Source organism: Tenebrio molitor, chromosome 2 (genome assembly GCF_963966145.1).
Source record: "Tenebrio molitor chromosome 2, icTenMoli1.1, whole genome shotgun sequence".
NCBI classification, from domain to species: Eukaryota; Metazoa; Arthropoda; class Insecta; order Coleoptera; family Tenebrionidae; genus Tenebrio; species Tenebrio molitor.
The window spans coordinates 14,495,823-14,512,136 of record NC_091047.1 but is presented as its reverse complement, the minus strand read 5'-3'; the positions used below and the strand labels follow the sequence as shown (position 1 = coordinate 14,512,136).

The 16,314-nt window shown below is 33.8% G+C and overlaps 1 protein-coding gene across 2 annotated transcripts in view; it reads right to left on the bottom strand.

The window, feature by feature from the left end:
• LOC138123559 (zwei Ig domain protein zig-8-like) overlaps nucleotides 1-16,314 on the bottom strand; it is a 234,504-nt gene that overhangs the window by 114,206 nt on the left and 103,984 nt on the right. The gene's annotated exons all lie outside the window — the stretch shown is intronic.

Sequence of the window (16,314 nt, the reverse complement as noted above, 5' to 3'; positions counted from 1 at the left end):
CATATTTACATTTTTAGCTCATTAGTAACCGTTTTAAATTATCCTTGGTCTCGAGTAGTTTATGTTTACGCTATAAGAATAGTTAGTGTTTTAATAACCAGAAGTACCGCCGTTTTGATAAATCACACCACTCTAAGTTCGTTACCTGTAAGTGAAGTAGTAAAACTAAAAGCTCTAAAACACTTTATACAAAGAGGATATTCCGGTGTGCCCGGATGTTAAAGCTGACGTCTTAGAAGAGGAGAGACCGTGGCGTACGTACAGCAAACAACATTATATTGCTATAAGTTAAAGCAGACGCAATCGCCTTAATTACGTAGAGAAAGAGAGCAGGTGAAACGACCAACTCGACGCCACTAGGTCTGGAGCTGGAACATTTTGCTTGCCTTTTCAGGCCATATCTCACAGTTCTGAAGTCAACAACACCGGAAAGCTACAAGTAGGTCACCAGATCTCCCAAGCTCCACAGCTGGATTGAACTTTGCATTCGTACGAATATTGACAAATAAGACGTTTGAATTTGCCGAACTCTAAATCGGAAAATTCGAGGCAATTCACATTACCTGACCCTGAGTTCTCCTCCGAGTTCGGAATTCAATGCTTCAAATTGACTAGAAAATTTTACATCTATTCCACAAACAACACTTACAAGGAAGAAGTAAAATCTACGACAGAATAGAATTGCAATTAGGTCTTAGTTATCTAGTTGTGAACTTTGATCTTTTTTATTCTTTTGTCCCGCACTTAATTATTAGTGAGAATCGTGAGTTACTACGTTTCTGGCAAATACATGAGATAAAATAAAGAAAAGCTTATCTTATCAAGAAGTTTAAAATAATTGTTTCGGTCATGAAAGACAAGACCAGAAGGATTAAGTTCTTGAGACAGTATTATATAGTATTGGTTGCTTATCATTGAAATGTGACTTATAAAATACCCAAAGTAGTTTTTTAAAAGCATTCAATTTGTTTATCATTTCAGAGGTGTATCGATACGATTTCTGCTGATGACAATTTTATCGACGAGGTTGATACAGAGTCATCAGCATGTAAATGTACGATGAATTACTTTTTTCCAGAACAAGGCCTTGAATAGTTTCGATAAGTTTCCAATTTCCATTTGTTTTCCATCAATTGCACATGTGATCGAAAACACTTTAATAATAAATATTAATGACACTGATAAAACTTTTCCAGCTGTATGTTTTAATGCCTATAAATATGCTTGACGACGTTGTTTGCTAGAGACCAATGTGCTGCCAATATCTTCTTATGTGTCATTCTGTAGGGACGTGAAGGAGGTGTTTATGTGTAAATCGGAGCGAGAATCATAGGCCCAGACGAAATTGTTTTGGTCTTTTATCAATCTCACATCATTTCTTTTGAAAATATTGTAGAAACTGAAACGGGTGTAAGGGACAATGTCCTGAAGTAGGTACTCTCCTCGGCGTTGAAAGCAATATGCATGTGCATAAGTAGAAAACGCTGTGAGCTGACATACTGGGTATAGAAAAGGCTCTAGACAGCAAAGAAGTTACGCTAGGAGTTTTTTTGAATACAGAGGGGTTCAAAGACGAGGAGTTGGTCGGATAATGGCGAGGTGGATGAACTCCATGCTAAAAAAACAGATTGTTGAGCACAACTTTGACGAGTAGTGGGGTTTTGTCCCCGCTGTTGTGGTGCCTGCTGGGGAAAGAGCTTATCAGGGAAATGGAACACAGAACTATTTATGTACTGGCAAGGGTACGCAGACAACATCACTATGTGTCTCAGTGGATGCCTTCAAAGGGAAAGGAAACCTCTACCTTCACCTTACGTGGCTCAAGCTGTGGGGACAAGAACTAAACCCCCAGCTTTATCAGATCAGTGTCAAATATTTAGAAGTTTCTTTAGATATCAAAGTGATATTTGCTTTACACTTGGAAAATGTCACCAACAAGGCAACACATATTCTGTGGGTGTGTAAATGCCTAATTGGGCAAATTGGGTACTACAACCTAAGATGTTTTGTTGGCTATACACCAAAGTAGTGATACCCATCATAACAGATAGATCACTGGTGTGGTGGTATAAAATCAGGAAAAAGGCCACCACGGTAAGCTATTTAGAAAGATTAGTCTGCCTAACGATCACGGGGGCGATAACTTCGATGGCTGTCGCAGCTATGTAGGCTGTGTTGGGCCTTTTTCCTCTATGAATTGTAGTAGAACCGTTATGGCCGTTTCTAGAAGAAAACTCATCCTAAACGTGCAGTCAGGCAGAATCAGTTTCGAATACGACTATTGTAAGCTCTTTAGACATGCTTAAAAAAGGAAACAAAAAAACTGCAACCGTAGTCATTCTTCTGTGTTCTAAGTTGAAATAGCGGCTACCACCGCTTGTGTACAGATCATGATAAAGAGTAACTATAGAACAGATGTTCTCATGTAGATTCTCCAACCAGCACAAAAGCGAATGAAAGGATATGTCACCTCGTAAAGAGGGGGTGTGCTGAAATTCTAATAGGATCAGAACCAACGTGTGGAATACCGTACAAAACCGCGAAGGGATAGTAAGCAAAGCATCAGTCTGACTATTGGACGAGTGTCCCTGAACTGAAGTAGTAGGTAGTAGGTTCACTAAAAAACCGCCTTGAAGAAGCACCTCAACTGACTGGGGTAATAGAGGATCCCTCTTGTAGACTGTATGATGAAGAGAACGAAAATCCAAAAATTACATTGTATGCGAGTGCTCAATTTAGCTGGGAGAAGCAACCCGCAATTTGGAGCTTCATTCCTAGAGCTGGAAGAAATACTCAACGCACTCTTCAGTGATGACTTCAACGTAGTGGAAGATACAGAGCTGACGCAGAGAGCAACGATTGGGGCACATAATAAACTTTCAAAGCGGAGGGTTTGATATTTTGGAATGAAAAAGGAATTTGAGATTCTAAAAATGTATATTTTTTAAGATAATATTTAATTATACTTTTTCAAACATGATTATTAGATGTCTTATCCTATGAAAACATTGACAAATGATAGACCTGACCTGACCTAACATCTACGTAATTTCTTGTGCTGCTTTTGAAAATATTAAAATTTTAAGATGGTTAACAGCTGTTCAACCAAAGCTGACTCCAATAAAATCGACATATTCTTTACAAGACCCTCTGAACTTAGATCTGTTCTGACATACCGGGTGTAGAATTGGTTTACGAGACATAGGATTTTGCATGTAAAAATAAATAGTTTCAATTATTGGCTCCCCTAATAATTTTACGGCGAAATAGTTAAAATGAAAGTTGGAGAGAATTAAAATACTGTCTAATTTCAGTCTTACTTTTTTTCTAATATCTTGTGGTACTGAAAGAAGGCAAGAAAGAAGTTGACACAAAAACAGTAAAAAGTACTACTAAGCATGAAATTGTATTTCTTTCTATAAATGTTATTATGGAGGATCTTTTTTAAGCAACTTCCAAGCAATATTTGCTTCAGGTTTCCCAGACCGATCAATTCCTGCCACAGAAACAATTGGAAGAATTGTAGAGAAGTTTGAGCATTTAATGGAAGATACCTTTTCATTCATCCTGTAGTCCTGTACGACTTCATTTGAAGGGCAAATTAAAAGACAATTAAATAATAGAGAAACCATCCAACAAATACATAGTATTTTAAAAGTCAAATTTCATGGCTAGTGCTACTTTTTAGTATTTTTGTGTTAACTCCTTTCTTGCTTTTCTTTCAGTACCACAAGATGTTAGAAAAAAACAAAGAGTGGAATTAGACAGTATTTTTAATTCTCTCTAACTTTCATTTTAACTATTTTGGCATAAAATTATTAGGGGAGCCAATAATTGAAACTCTTTATTTTTACATGTAAAATCCTGTCTCGTAAACCAATTCTACACCCGGTATGCCTCTTAGTATAGTAAGAATATAAATAAGCTGGCAGTAAGTGTGAATCCTAATGGGAGAGTAGTATCCTGCTGCTACTCATTCCACTTACTGCCTTAACTAATGATAGCTTGCCTGTAATTAGGTCATTACCTGTTGGCAAGCTCAACTAAATAATAATAATAATAATAATATATATATTATGGAGGGACCACATTGAAATTTGACTCGAATCAAAATAAAAGTTTTGGAAAGCCAGTCCTTAGTGCATAGTGTATTATTAATAAGAAAAAATTAACAAAGGAAAAAATGTAGTATGTTTGATTTCAGATCCAGCTCTGGCATGTAAATTCGTTTGTAATACAGCATAAAAATAAATTTAACATCAATGTTATGGTTCGATTAAATAGAAGCAAAAATCAGTTAGCGTTAATATTTTCTTACAATCCGTGTGTATTTTCATCACTGAAAGCTTTAACCCTTAGATGAACAAAAAATAAAATTTTATTTTATTATTATTTATCCTTCAGATAAGATAGAAAAATCCCCTCATGCTGTGTTAACGTTACAGTGGTTAAAGTGATAAATGATCACGATAAAAAAATTCAATTCAGATTTTTCGTTCGTATTGGTAATCGAACGCAAGAGGTTTTCTCGGATTAATTCAAAAAGTTAGCAAATAAAGGAAGCTGTTGGACAAGCTGTCGCATAAGGTTACACGGGGCTTACTTGATGAAATATTTCAGAAAACGTTTAATTTTCTTAGCTGCAGGGAGCATCTCATTTAATTAATGTTATAATAAGTGTAAAAATAAAAACAAATGGGTGATGAAGATGTGTTGTGTTTTCGAAATAATTTGAGATAATTACGTTAGTCTGGATGATAACAGAAAATCCCAGGGCGAACAACAATCCAACACGAAGTCTTTTTTAAAATGTACTGGCATACATTTTAACAACATTAACGAGCTAGCGGGGCTAAAAACAACACGTCCATTATGTGAGAGTGAAATCAAATTAGAACGCTGAGAGCTTTCGCAGCAACCCCCATGCCTCTACAAGCATGCAGGTGAAATAACGAACACCCCATCCTTTATGCCTTTTAATTACTATTTTACTCCTTATTCAAGCTTCAGTTGTGCCACGAGTGATATTCGTTGCTAGTGAAAGAGGTACAAGCGCTTTAGGTAAGTTCTCGAGGCGAAAAAAAATCGACAATAATTTTCAGGAGTGTGTGGTTGAAAGGGTAAGGATAGGAACTTCGGATCGCGATAATAATCGTTTCTGATTAAAACGCCATCTTGCTCGGCCTTATAAATGAATTCATTATCCTTAATTACTACCTTAAAAAGACATTTTATCCAATTAAGGGAGCGCTTGTGTATCTTTTTGGAAAAATTATTGCTTCTAACGAAGGGATTTCTTTTAGAACTTGATGTAAATAAACTTTTTAATGCAATCTCTTAATTAAGCTACTCATTCATTCCCATTTCACACACATTTTCATCGGAGGTTTAGTTTGGAGTTTTTCACCCCTTTCAGCTTATGCGTGTGTGCGAGTGAATATACATGGAGCAGACGTGATAGGTATTCATAAGGCATGTGCTATGACGAATGTGTGCCTTTATGTATCATAACTGTACGAATAAAGAATGTATTTGTGTGTGTACGGGCCGCTGCGACACCAGATTTTCCTCCATAACACTCTGCCGCACCGCTTTTCAAATCTGATAAATATTTATAAGCCTATAACGTTTCGGCGATGCTAAAAGCTTTAAAATTTGTCATAACATCGTTAGATGCGTATAAATCTACCTTCATTACCTTTATTAGAACGTATATTTTTTAAAAACCTATGCATTCTCATGTTCTGTTTAAAATAATTTTCAACTATAACATAATAGGTGCGTTTTGTTGGGTCATCCAGACTGAACGGAATGCATCCCACCAACAAAACGGCTTAAAATTTTTGACAGTTTTGTCATAAAATCCCCACTTTCTAACATTCAAACCGACCATTCTATGTAGTTTAACGGAATGAAAAGTTTCGTCGGAGTCGGTTTTGTGCACCAATAAAACGGTCGTTCCACCATAAACCGATTCCGGTTATGTCCCAACAAAACGTACCTATTGTCTCTCACTTCTTATTAACAATCTGTAAAATTTTTAATACCGATCGCACGGTATTAAACTGCTTGATTACTTATAAAAAACAAAAATCTGCCATAAATTTCACTTTCTACTCAGTAGAATAACATTTCCAGTCTAAGGTGTTGTTTTAACACAGGTATTTAGGTTTCAAAAGTAAATAAATTGTTTTACAATTTGTTTTGTTTACGATTGTTTTATTCAAGTACAAGTACGAGTAGTACTTAGTAGTATGGGTGTTGATTTAAATGTACCTTCAAAGTAGGCCTTGAAGACTCGGTTGTGAACGCACCACGGATTACAGATCACGGATTAACCTCACTTTTAAGTTGTTTGTGTTTTTCCTCAGCAGACTGACGAGTGGTGCGTTCACAATAGACTCTTCAAAACCAACTTTGAGGATAAATTTAAATGAACACCCGATACAAATATACATAAAATAATAAAAAGAAATACGTGGATACTGTGCCTGACATAATTTTGGTGAATAGACGCATTACGAGTAGCTACGAGTATAGCGTAGCAGACAACTTGAACATTTCGTATGGGTGTGTGTTTCACATATTGTGCATTGTGATTTGATTTGGATACTAAAAATTTTTCTGCCAAGTGAATATCCAAATACTTGAAGAGAATTAAGAATTGTTTTAATGTCTTGGGTTGTACTGTAGCCATAAACAAAATGTCTCAATCCATTACGATCCAAAAACTGAAGAATAGCCGAAGAAATGAACAGAAGTTGGTTCTGTCGCTCAAAGAAATTTCGTGTTCAGAAACGGAATAGTAAAACTATGACAAAAACTTTATTTCAATCAGTAATTTGTGAAAAATGTCGTGATTAAGTTTCTAAAAGTGTACTCTTCTTGCAAGACCACAAGTCCCTACTTGCAATGCGAAAAAATCATGAATTATGCTTAGAAATGATTGATTATGATCACTCACATATTTATCAAATTTGTCACCTTTGGATAATGATCTACATATTTGTGGAAATGAGAAGTTTTTTACAAATGAAATGGAAGAATATTTTACAGACTGACGGACAATTTTTTAAATGGCTAGATTTATTTTGTAACCGCCCTGCTAATGAATTACAATAATTTTCTCTATTTTAGGACTTATCAGTGTCTTCTCATGAAATACTATTATTACATGAAGTATGTCAATAATTATAGTTTATTATAATTATTATTGTCTTGAACAGTTTGAGTGTTAAAATAATTCCGTCGGGGCTTCTGCGGCTCCGACTCACAAAATATTTGGAGTCAAAATTTTCCGTAAAATGTAAATTTCCTTCAAGTAGGGTATATGGTTGTAGCATAATAATGCGTTCTATCCTTCCCGAAAAAGCGTTGAAACAGAATCTGAAAGACGCCCTCATCCCTTAAACTCCCTTGACCTATCATCACGTTTCTCGTTTATACCATTAAAAGACAGATCGTGTTCTGACTTGATCATCCCAAGAATTCATTTTATTCATAAAACCCCTTTTCTGCTTTATTTATTAGCAATAACAAAATTTGACTTGAACTGATTTATTAAACAGAAAATAATCTATTATTTATTGTTTAGGTTTAATAATCTTCAAATAATTTGAACATTTTTTTTAAATATGTGATTCCTTGTATCGGGTGTTCATTTAAATTTATCCTCAAAGTAGGCTTTAAAGAGTCGCTTGTGAACGCACCACGGATATCGATCACGGATCAGTGGTTTAAATATAACCAAATTTTTTGCATTGCTTGTATTTTTACGCTGCAGACTGACAAGTGGTGCGTTCACAATCGACTCTTCAACGCCAACTTTGAGGATAAATTTAAATGAACACCCAATATTGGGAACTTGGGAAAATTTTCTAAGTTGTCTATTTGACAGATTTGAACAAAAATGTATCGTTTAAACATAATATAATAATATACATATATTATTATTATATTTATATTTTTAATTACTCTGATGAGATCTTCTAGTATAAAACACTTACTATTCTTGGTTTTAGTTCGTCAGTTGTGTGTATTGCTTATTCAACGATGGTGTTTTTTGAAATCGGAAACAAATAATAATCTGGTGGCGTCAAATTAGATGGTTGAAGTGGACAGATGTGATCTGTCTCGGAGCTAATCAAACGATCGTCATTCCCTTAGGTAATTTTATGTCATCTGAATTGCAGGAGCTGTTATTCTGCAGGAAATAAATTATGTAACTCATCTGAGGGAAGGTGATTAATAAATATTTCCAAAATGTTTTGATGCGGCACACTTATGACAAACTTTTCGAAAAAACGGGCCCAATTAAACATTTCTGCGAAGTGGTAACCACCCATATTCCAATTTTTTAAGGGTATAATGGCTACTTTTGAATAAAATGAGAATTTTCTGCACTCTACATCCGCATATTTTGTGAGTTAACATATCCTCAGAGATAAAATCAAGTTTCATTGCTGAAGAAGGATAACTCCCGAAGATTCGTTGTTCATTGATTTATTCAGTTCTTTCTTAACAATTTTCTGATATGTGCTGCGTGAGAAAACTACTTGTTCCGAAAGACTTCCTAAAGACATACTTTCAACAGTGTCAGAAATTCGTTTCGTTGATCTGCCAGTTTTTGATATTCTATTAACGCTGCTGGTCTCATGAAATAATTTTAGCACCTAACGGAGTATGTTTACAAAATTTATGTCAATACAGCAACATCAGGAAATTTTTCACAAAATTCTAGAAGACATTGTTAGGCTGCATATATTCATTGGCCATTAATCTACTAGACTTTATGGAAGTAAGATTCAATCATATCATTTTGAATCACCCAATACATAATAACAATAAATTTTAATAACAGAAGATTATTCTAATAAGGAAAACAATTGGTGAATAAAAGGAAGATCCATGTTTTCCAGTTTTTCGTATTTCTTGATAAATGAGAACTAGAATTTTAATTAAGATGGTCAGTTTTTGCATAAAGAGCCTCTTCAAAAAAGAGCTTTGCAAAAAACGTGTTTAATTTTGTTATAATGTTCAGTTGTTTATAAACTAAAAAGAATAACGAAAACGTAGGCTGAAGAGGCTGGCTTGATTGGTCATCCCTCGAGTGTAGTTTTGTGAACCGTCCTGTTTCTCTCGCAGAGTACTGAATTTTAATGGACAGTAATTTTGTCGGCGATGGGGCTCTCGAAAGAAAAGCGTCAACGCCTGTGTAAAAGTTTGATTGAACATCAACACATGGACGAATTTCTCATTAAATAAACTTTTTCGTAACGATCATTTCTGATGATGAGAAATTATGTGTCAATGTATAGGTATAATGATTTTAAAATTAATCTATTGAGAATAATAATTTTTACCGAAACCTTAACTTAAATTGTCTAACAATAGGAATTTGTATATGATAAGAAGCAGTTTTATTTTATCAAATTTCAGTTTTGAAAATGTGAGGGCGAAAATGATTGAAATACGTATAGAAGATTTCAATTAGATTGCTTTAGGATTACAAAAGTACGTCACGTTTTAAGATGTCTTACTTAAATTGGTTCCGTCTAGTCGAAAATACGCCAGAAATTGGTATGATACGACAGTTTTATGTGAATATTGCAATAAATTTTCATTGCACGATTGCACGGTATAAGTAAACGAGAATAATGTTGTTTGAATTCTAGTAAAATACCTCAAAGTTTAACTTAATAAATGTAAAACGGTGGTAGTTATTTTTACGAGAGGAAATTGGTACAAAGTGAATTTCGCTTTTTTCTTGCTAATTGCATAAGACAAAGCTGAATTTCTGCTGCTTCAATAGGAGAAGCTTTGGAATAATTTGATTAATATAATTTGAAAAATCCTGCAGCATAAAACGATATGAGCTCCATTAAATTTTTCGACGTAGCTGGCCGTGACATTTTTATTAGGACCGTGTTTACCTGTGATAAATCGATCATACACATGTACATCACACTAATTCCACGATTTAAATGAAATCGATTTTTAGTGCAAAGTTGAAATTCCATTTGCCGTTTTGCAAAACGAGACTAACCTACTTTCCAATGATATAGTGAGCAGTTAGAACGACCGAGGGTATAAGGAATTGCGACCATACCTCACATATCGACCTGTCAAAACTTTATTCGCCAACCTCAAATTGATATATCTGACGTGCCGTTGCCAGTAACATATTGCCTACGACTTCATCAGAACCTCAAATGGGAATTTTTTTACACCTGCAGGCTACTTAAAAATCCCACGATGACACGCTCATTTTCTTTGAGATCAGTCCCACTAACGGGCGATGACAGTGAGTAATTAGGGAGGTAATTTTTTGGTGCTCTTCAATCGCACTAACATTTTCATTCAACGGGAAAAATCCTTGGTTATTAAAATCGTAATAGAGCGCCAGCTCTTGCATTGTTTTTTTCTTGTGAGAACTCGATAAATCAAAAGAAAACTTCACAGACGACGTCTCATTTTATAGCTCCAAACTGAACTAAAGCTTCGGGATGAAAGTCGCTCTATATAATTGATTTTGCAAAAACTTCCATTACTGATATAATTCCTAAATTACGAGTAGGTAGGTAGGTATATTACTGTTCATATGTCGAGTATATCATATAAATATACTACAATGTAATACAAGTTTATTTTTCAAGTTGTTTTTCTACAATTTTTTATGTGCTTATTTGAAACTTATTTTAACTTTCATGCTATTTTTTGGAAAGCGTTTCTCGATATTTGTAAACTGCATATACCTAAGTTTTAATAAGAGGGAGTCCAACATACTAATGACATGAAGGAACAGAACGGTTAACATATGCTTTTCAACAATGGAACTGCATTGTGGTCTGGATCGTAATTGCTCTCCTGCACGGCTGTATAAATCAGAGAAGAGCTGAAAAGCGTTTAACCCGCGACCGCACCTGTAGCTAAATCATGTCTATGAAGATTATGACTGCTATAATCGCAGATTCGATGTGAACCTGCGACAACCGACATTTTACGATTTTGTAAAATTGTGTAGAATCTATTAAAGTACTTAAGACGAAAATGTTGACGTTAAGTAAAATTGTAATTCTACATCTTATACGCATAACTGCATATATGTATTTACTATTTCTGTCTACTTAAATTCAATTATTACAAATTAAATTCCAAAATACATAGATAGTGAAACGTTTAAATCTGTTGTTGAACTTTTATAAGATACAATGTAGAAAGGTTGCTATGAAAGTTTTGCAGCGCAGCTTTATCTTTCAACCGTTAACACTAGGTCCCTACTGTGGTTTAACCAGGGTTATCACTTATTATAAATGTTCGTTACATGGCTGTTGGCTGTGATTTATGTATAATATAGATGGTAGATTTGCCGCCTCTTCTGGATTTGTTAATTTTACATTTGACTGTTTTCATTTATCACTTTGCAGTTTTTATTGTTTATGATTTATCAAAATGTTAATTATTAATGTTAAGCAAAACGGTCTTATTTTCAAGACTGTCGCATGCAGGAATAGGTCAGACTTAAAGGAAAACCAAATGGAAAGCTTCCAGATTTGTAGGAAGTTGTGTGTTTTACCACAAAATGAATATAATGAAACTCTTTTTTTTTTGGTTGTTATGATGGAAGTGCAAAGTATAGAGACGAAAACTTGACTGCAATTGTTTTAACAGATAAGCAACCTTCGACAGATCAAAGAAAGATAACAGCGCAGATTTTCTAGGACCATAGGTTCTTTAATAAATCTCTACTACTACTATTAAGTAGATTCCTAGATATGACATAATCATGATATCTTAGAGAAAGATAAGAGACATAAGTGTAAATTTAAGATTGCTTTTGATATAACCCTATACAAGATAGATAGATCGCGCTAGTCACAGTGTGCTGTTATTTTATTTTTAATATTTTCAACTAAACGTTTTGGAAGACCAAAAAATATCATCACGAGATAATTATGGGCAGCTAACTAACGTTAAATACAGTCAGATAAGAAAGATAAAGGCGGTTAAAATTTTGGTTGTAAACGTAAGGCCTTACTGGGTAGGATTACACCCAAGAGACTGTAATACATTTAAGTGTTAAATGTGTCAGAAATTGGATATTAGAAATAATAAGGCATTTACATATTTGCAATACGTCTTGTAAGTAAAGTATCTATCCTACTTCTACACCTCTGTTACAATTTATTTTATTCTAAGAAGAGAACATATTTGAGGATAATTTTTTAAGCTTACGATCCCTCAATTTATCCAACCTGATTGGAACACGATTGAGTATTTAATCTACACTGATCTGCGACTGGGAATTTCGGAAGCTCTAAAATGAGGCATCGGTAAACTGTATTGAACATAAAATGTTCGAAATAATATATCAAAGTAATAATGGGTATTATTGTATTAATAATTAAATGTACTTTTACTTTGATTTACAGCTTTATGATTTAGTATCCACGGTGTTAGCACAAAAGTTATTAAAAAAATTGTAACTACATGAATTGTTTAGAAGGCTTAAATTATTTAAATTGAATTACTCTTTATAACGCTGTTGGGACGTTAAAAAGTTTTTCAGTTTAATGTGTTTATTATAACAATGTGGTTATTACCTAATTTTTGTTGCCGCCAACGAAAAACTAGCAACATAAAAATCATTGTATAAATTTACTTTTATGTCAATTTACTTTCGAATGAGAAGATTGTAACGCAATAAAACGACTTTAATAAAAATAGATACCTAACAATAACGCAATAATGTACAAAGTTGTATTTGTGATTATAGTTTAAATTAACAATCAAAATTATTAAAATAGGGCGCAGATCCAGACCAACTTGTTTACGAAGGGTCAGGTTTTTCTGGGATAAGTGAATTTCCCGCCTGAATGTAATATCCGGTCTAGTCTGCAACAGACCGATAAATGATCATCCAACATTTTGTCGTTGAAGTAACGACGACTGCTTTTCTTACAATTTATTATTTCAGTTGTATTCTTGTATGTATGTTAAATATATTTTTATTATTACTGATTAGTTATTTTATTTGAAAATAATTTTATACAACAATTACTTTATACGATGTAAATTCATGAGAATATATTTATGAAAAACAGTAATACTTGGTGCTATATCGATTTCTATTATTAATTAAGGTATTAATTGTTAATAAGGGCTGATTCATGAACGCGAAATTATTTTAAAAATTCTTACACTCTTAGAAAGTGAAGAATTATGTTCCTGATGGTATCCTGGAAGAGGTAAGTGCCGCATTTAAAACGTTGACTCCAGATAAGAGGTTAATAAGCTATTAGTTGTTTCAATATAATAAATGGTACAGGTCAGCAGTCTTACCTTCTTTTTGAAAACAAAATGTAGAAATTATCAGCCGAAAAAGCTGCAACTTTTTCAAGAAACGGTGTTTACAAGTTTTTACTTGATCCTTCAGAAAGTTATACTGATGATGAACTGTCGTTGTATGAATTATGTAAAATGATGAATAGTTATTATTTTCTATATAAAAACTCTTTTCATGAAATCGAATTTCAATTATGCGTGAGCGAAAGACAGTAAGCGAAAGTGACACCTTCACCCATGATAACTATGGATACAGACTCACTTTCTAGGGAGGTATCGAACAAAATATTAAAGTACTTAGTTGTAGGTAGATAACAAAAGATAAACTGTGTCAGTAAATCAATATCAAAACTGAAACCTTCCCAATCATGTAGTGATTTGTGGAAAGGGTAAAAACGCGTATCGTAATGTTCAACACCCACGTGAATGAAGTTTTCTTTTCTTCGAGGTATAAGCAATAACATTGTTTTGCTCACAACTAATTTTGTTGATGTCGTAGAGAATGCACAAATGTTATATTTTTATTAAAATGCGTTCGATGGCGCCTTCAAACTACTGTCGATTGAGATTAATAGAGAAGTCTGTTTTCAAGTCCACTCGGATGAGAACTTCAACTTGTCCCATTATTGCAGCAACTTTGTAAATTTATCAAGCACGGTTCCAACTAGTTATAAACTAGTGGTTTGTTGTCCAGAATAAAGAAACAAACTTTCACCATTGTATTTGTGAAACAATTTTGACTGTTTTCTCATAATTTAGACCCTTGTAAATTTAACCACACCAGAGCAGGAGAATTATAAGAGAATTGTTACTCTGTTTGACAGTTGGGTTCTGCAGAACAGTAATAATAATTATTATTATCGCCTACAGCTTAGAATAGAAAGTAGAAAAAAGTCGACAATGGGTAGCTTTTATCTACGATGACACTCTTTTATTTCGGAAGTGTAAAAACTTTGGAAGCAGTATTAATTAACTGGAATAATACATTATTGGAAAAATATGTTTATACTTTATTTTTTGTTGTTTTCAACAAATACCAGTTTATAGGTAATCTTCTCCGACTTATTTTGAGTATTTAATTTTTATATTAACCCTTAAAAACGAACTGTGTTCGATAATAATCTTTTAGAATTTGCGTCTCTAATAGGTCTATTATTGTATTCAATTTGGAGTCGTTTATGGCTATCTATTTATTAAAGCATTCGTGGTTTAGTAGATCTCTAAGAAAAGTTTTATCAATATTTCAGTGTATAGTTGTCATTTACACCAAAAAACTTCCAATATTAATGTTCAAGCTCTACTTTTTAACATCTGTTCCAGATGTAGTTGTATCCGTTACCTTGAATTACAAAATTCCCTAGAATTTGAAGGTTTAATTTTTTTATTTGAAAATTAAAACAAGGGTGCAAATTCTAAAAAATAACATAAAAAAATCGTTTTATAAGGGCATTGGCGCACTCGTCCCATACAAAACTCCCCTACGGCTCGTTTTCTACACTTGGGACTCCTGCACCAAATCAACCCTTATAAAAGTCGTTCTTTAATGTACTATTCTAATCGTCTGACGGAATATCATGTTACTATTTGAAGCTGAGCAGCAGCTTGAAGTGTTGAAAGCGACACTGAGAAGGGATGAGATACCACAACAGTAATGATATTATCTGCCAGTTGCCCCGACTAATCATACATCTTTTACAATTACGGAGATGTTAAATACTGAAAGTTTTTAATGGAAAATCCTAAATTTAAAATAATGAAGTGGTAGGATGCGTACCTACCTACCTACAACGTATTCGGGGATTGATTAAAGTTAATTTAAATGTAAGGCTATTAATGCTATGAAGTGATTTTGCTAATCGAGTAATAATGAGAAAACCGCCTTTTGCTTATTGACACATTTTATGTTGGTAGCGAAGCTTAATTTTGCGAAATTTTCACGGTTTGTCTGTATTCTACTAGGGGAGACATTCATAGCCGTAGTCACGTCTAAACGACGCGTTTACGTGCCCGAAACATCTGTTACAACAATTACAATGTAATAACAGTGCAACAAAGACATCCCATGTCCATTTCCCGGGTTCCATTTAAATTAGCGATATAGGCCGTACTTTTGCGGCAAGATGGTGCTGGTGGAAAAGCGAAAGCTGTTTGCTTCGAAAAGTCAGTCGACCGCAGAGATTCGTTGGGTGAAATCTTTAAAGGGAACAAAGCACTGTACGAAGGGTTGTGCGTTCCACTTTAGAGTCTGTAACATTAGACGGCGGGGAGAGATATGGGTGATCAAGGAACGCAAATAGGAAATTACAGTTTGGAAAACAATCTAAAAGAGTAATTTAAATCGGCAAATGTTTATCCAGCAAAAAGTTGCATATATTAAAGATGTAATCCATCAAAAAAGAAAATTTTTCAATTTGCAGGAAATGTCACAGAAAATTCCAATACATCAAAAATGACAACCCCTTTTTTCCATAAAAGAAAACGCATTGATTCGTTGGTACACAACGAAGAATAGTCAAGGTAAAATATAACAATCTATACGTACAGCATTTATAAGCTATTGTTGCATTTAACCTGAATATTCAGAATCTTTCGCAACCTGCTATAAAAAAATTGTTAACTATTGTCAACATCTTAAGACAAATTATTTTTGGATTTCACCTTGCTGAGAAGTAATTGTGCGCCAAGTTCTGAATAAAAATGTGATGATTGTGGTAAATATTAATTATGCAATTTTGTTATGTATTTTTTTCTATTTTGCGTTGAGAATAAGTCTATTCTAGCACCCAAATGACGTCATTTCAGTGCTTTAATAGGTCGTTGGCGTGTTAGAATAGACTAGTAAAATTTACTGTATTGATGTTGGTAGCGTGAAGTGTCAACTGACAGACGTCAAAAAATAAATCTCGCAGAGAACAAAGCAAATTAATAAATAACAATGAACAAAACATTTAATTTTCATTCTGGGATTTG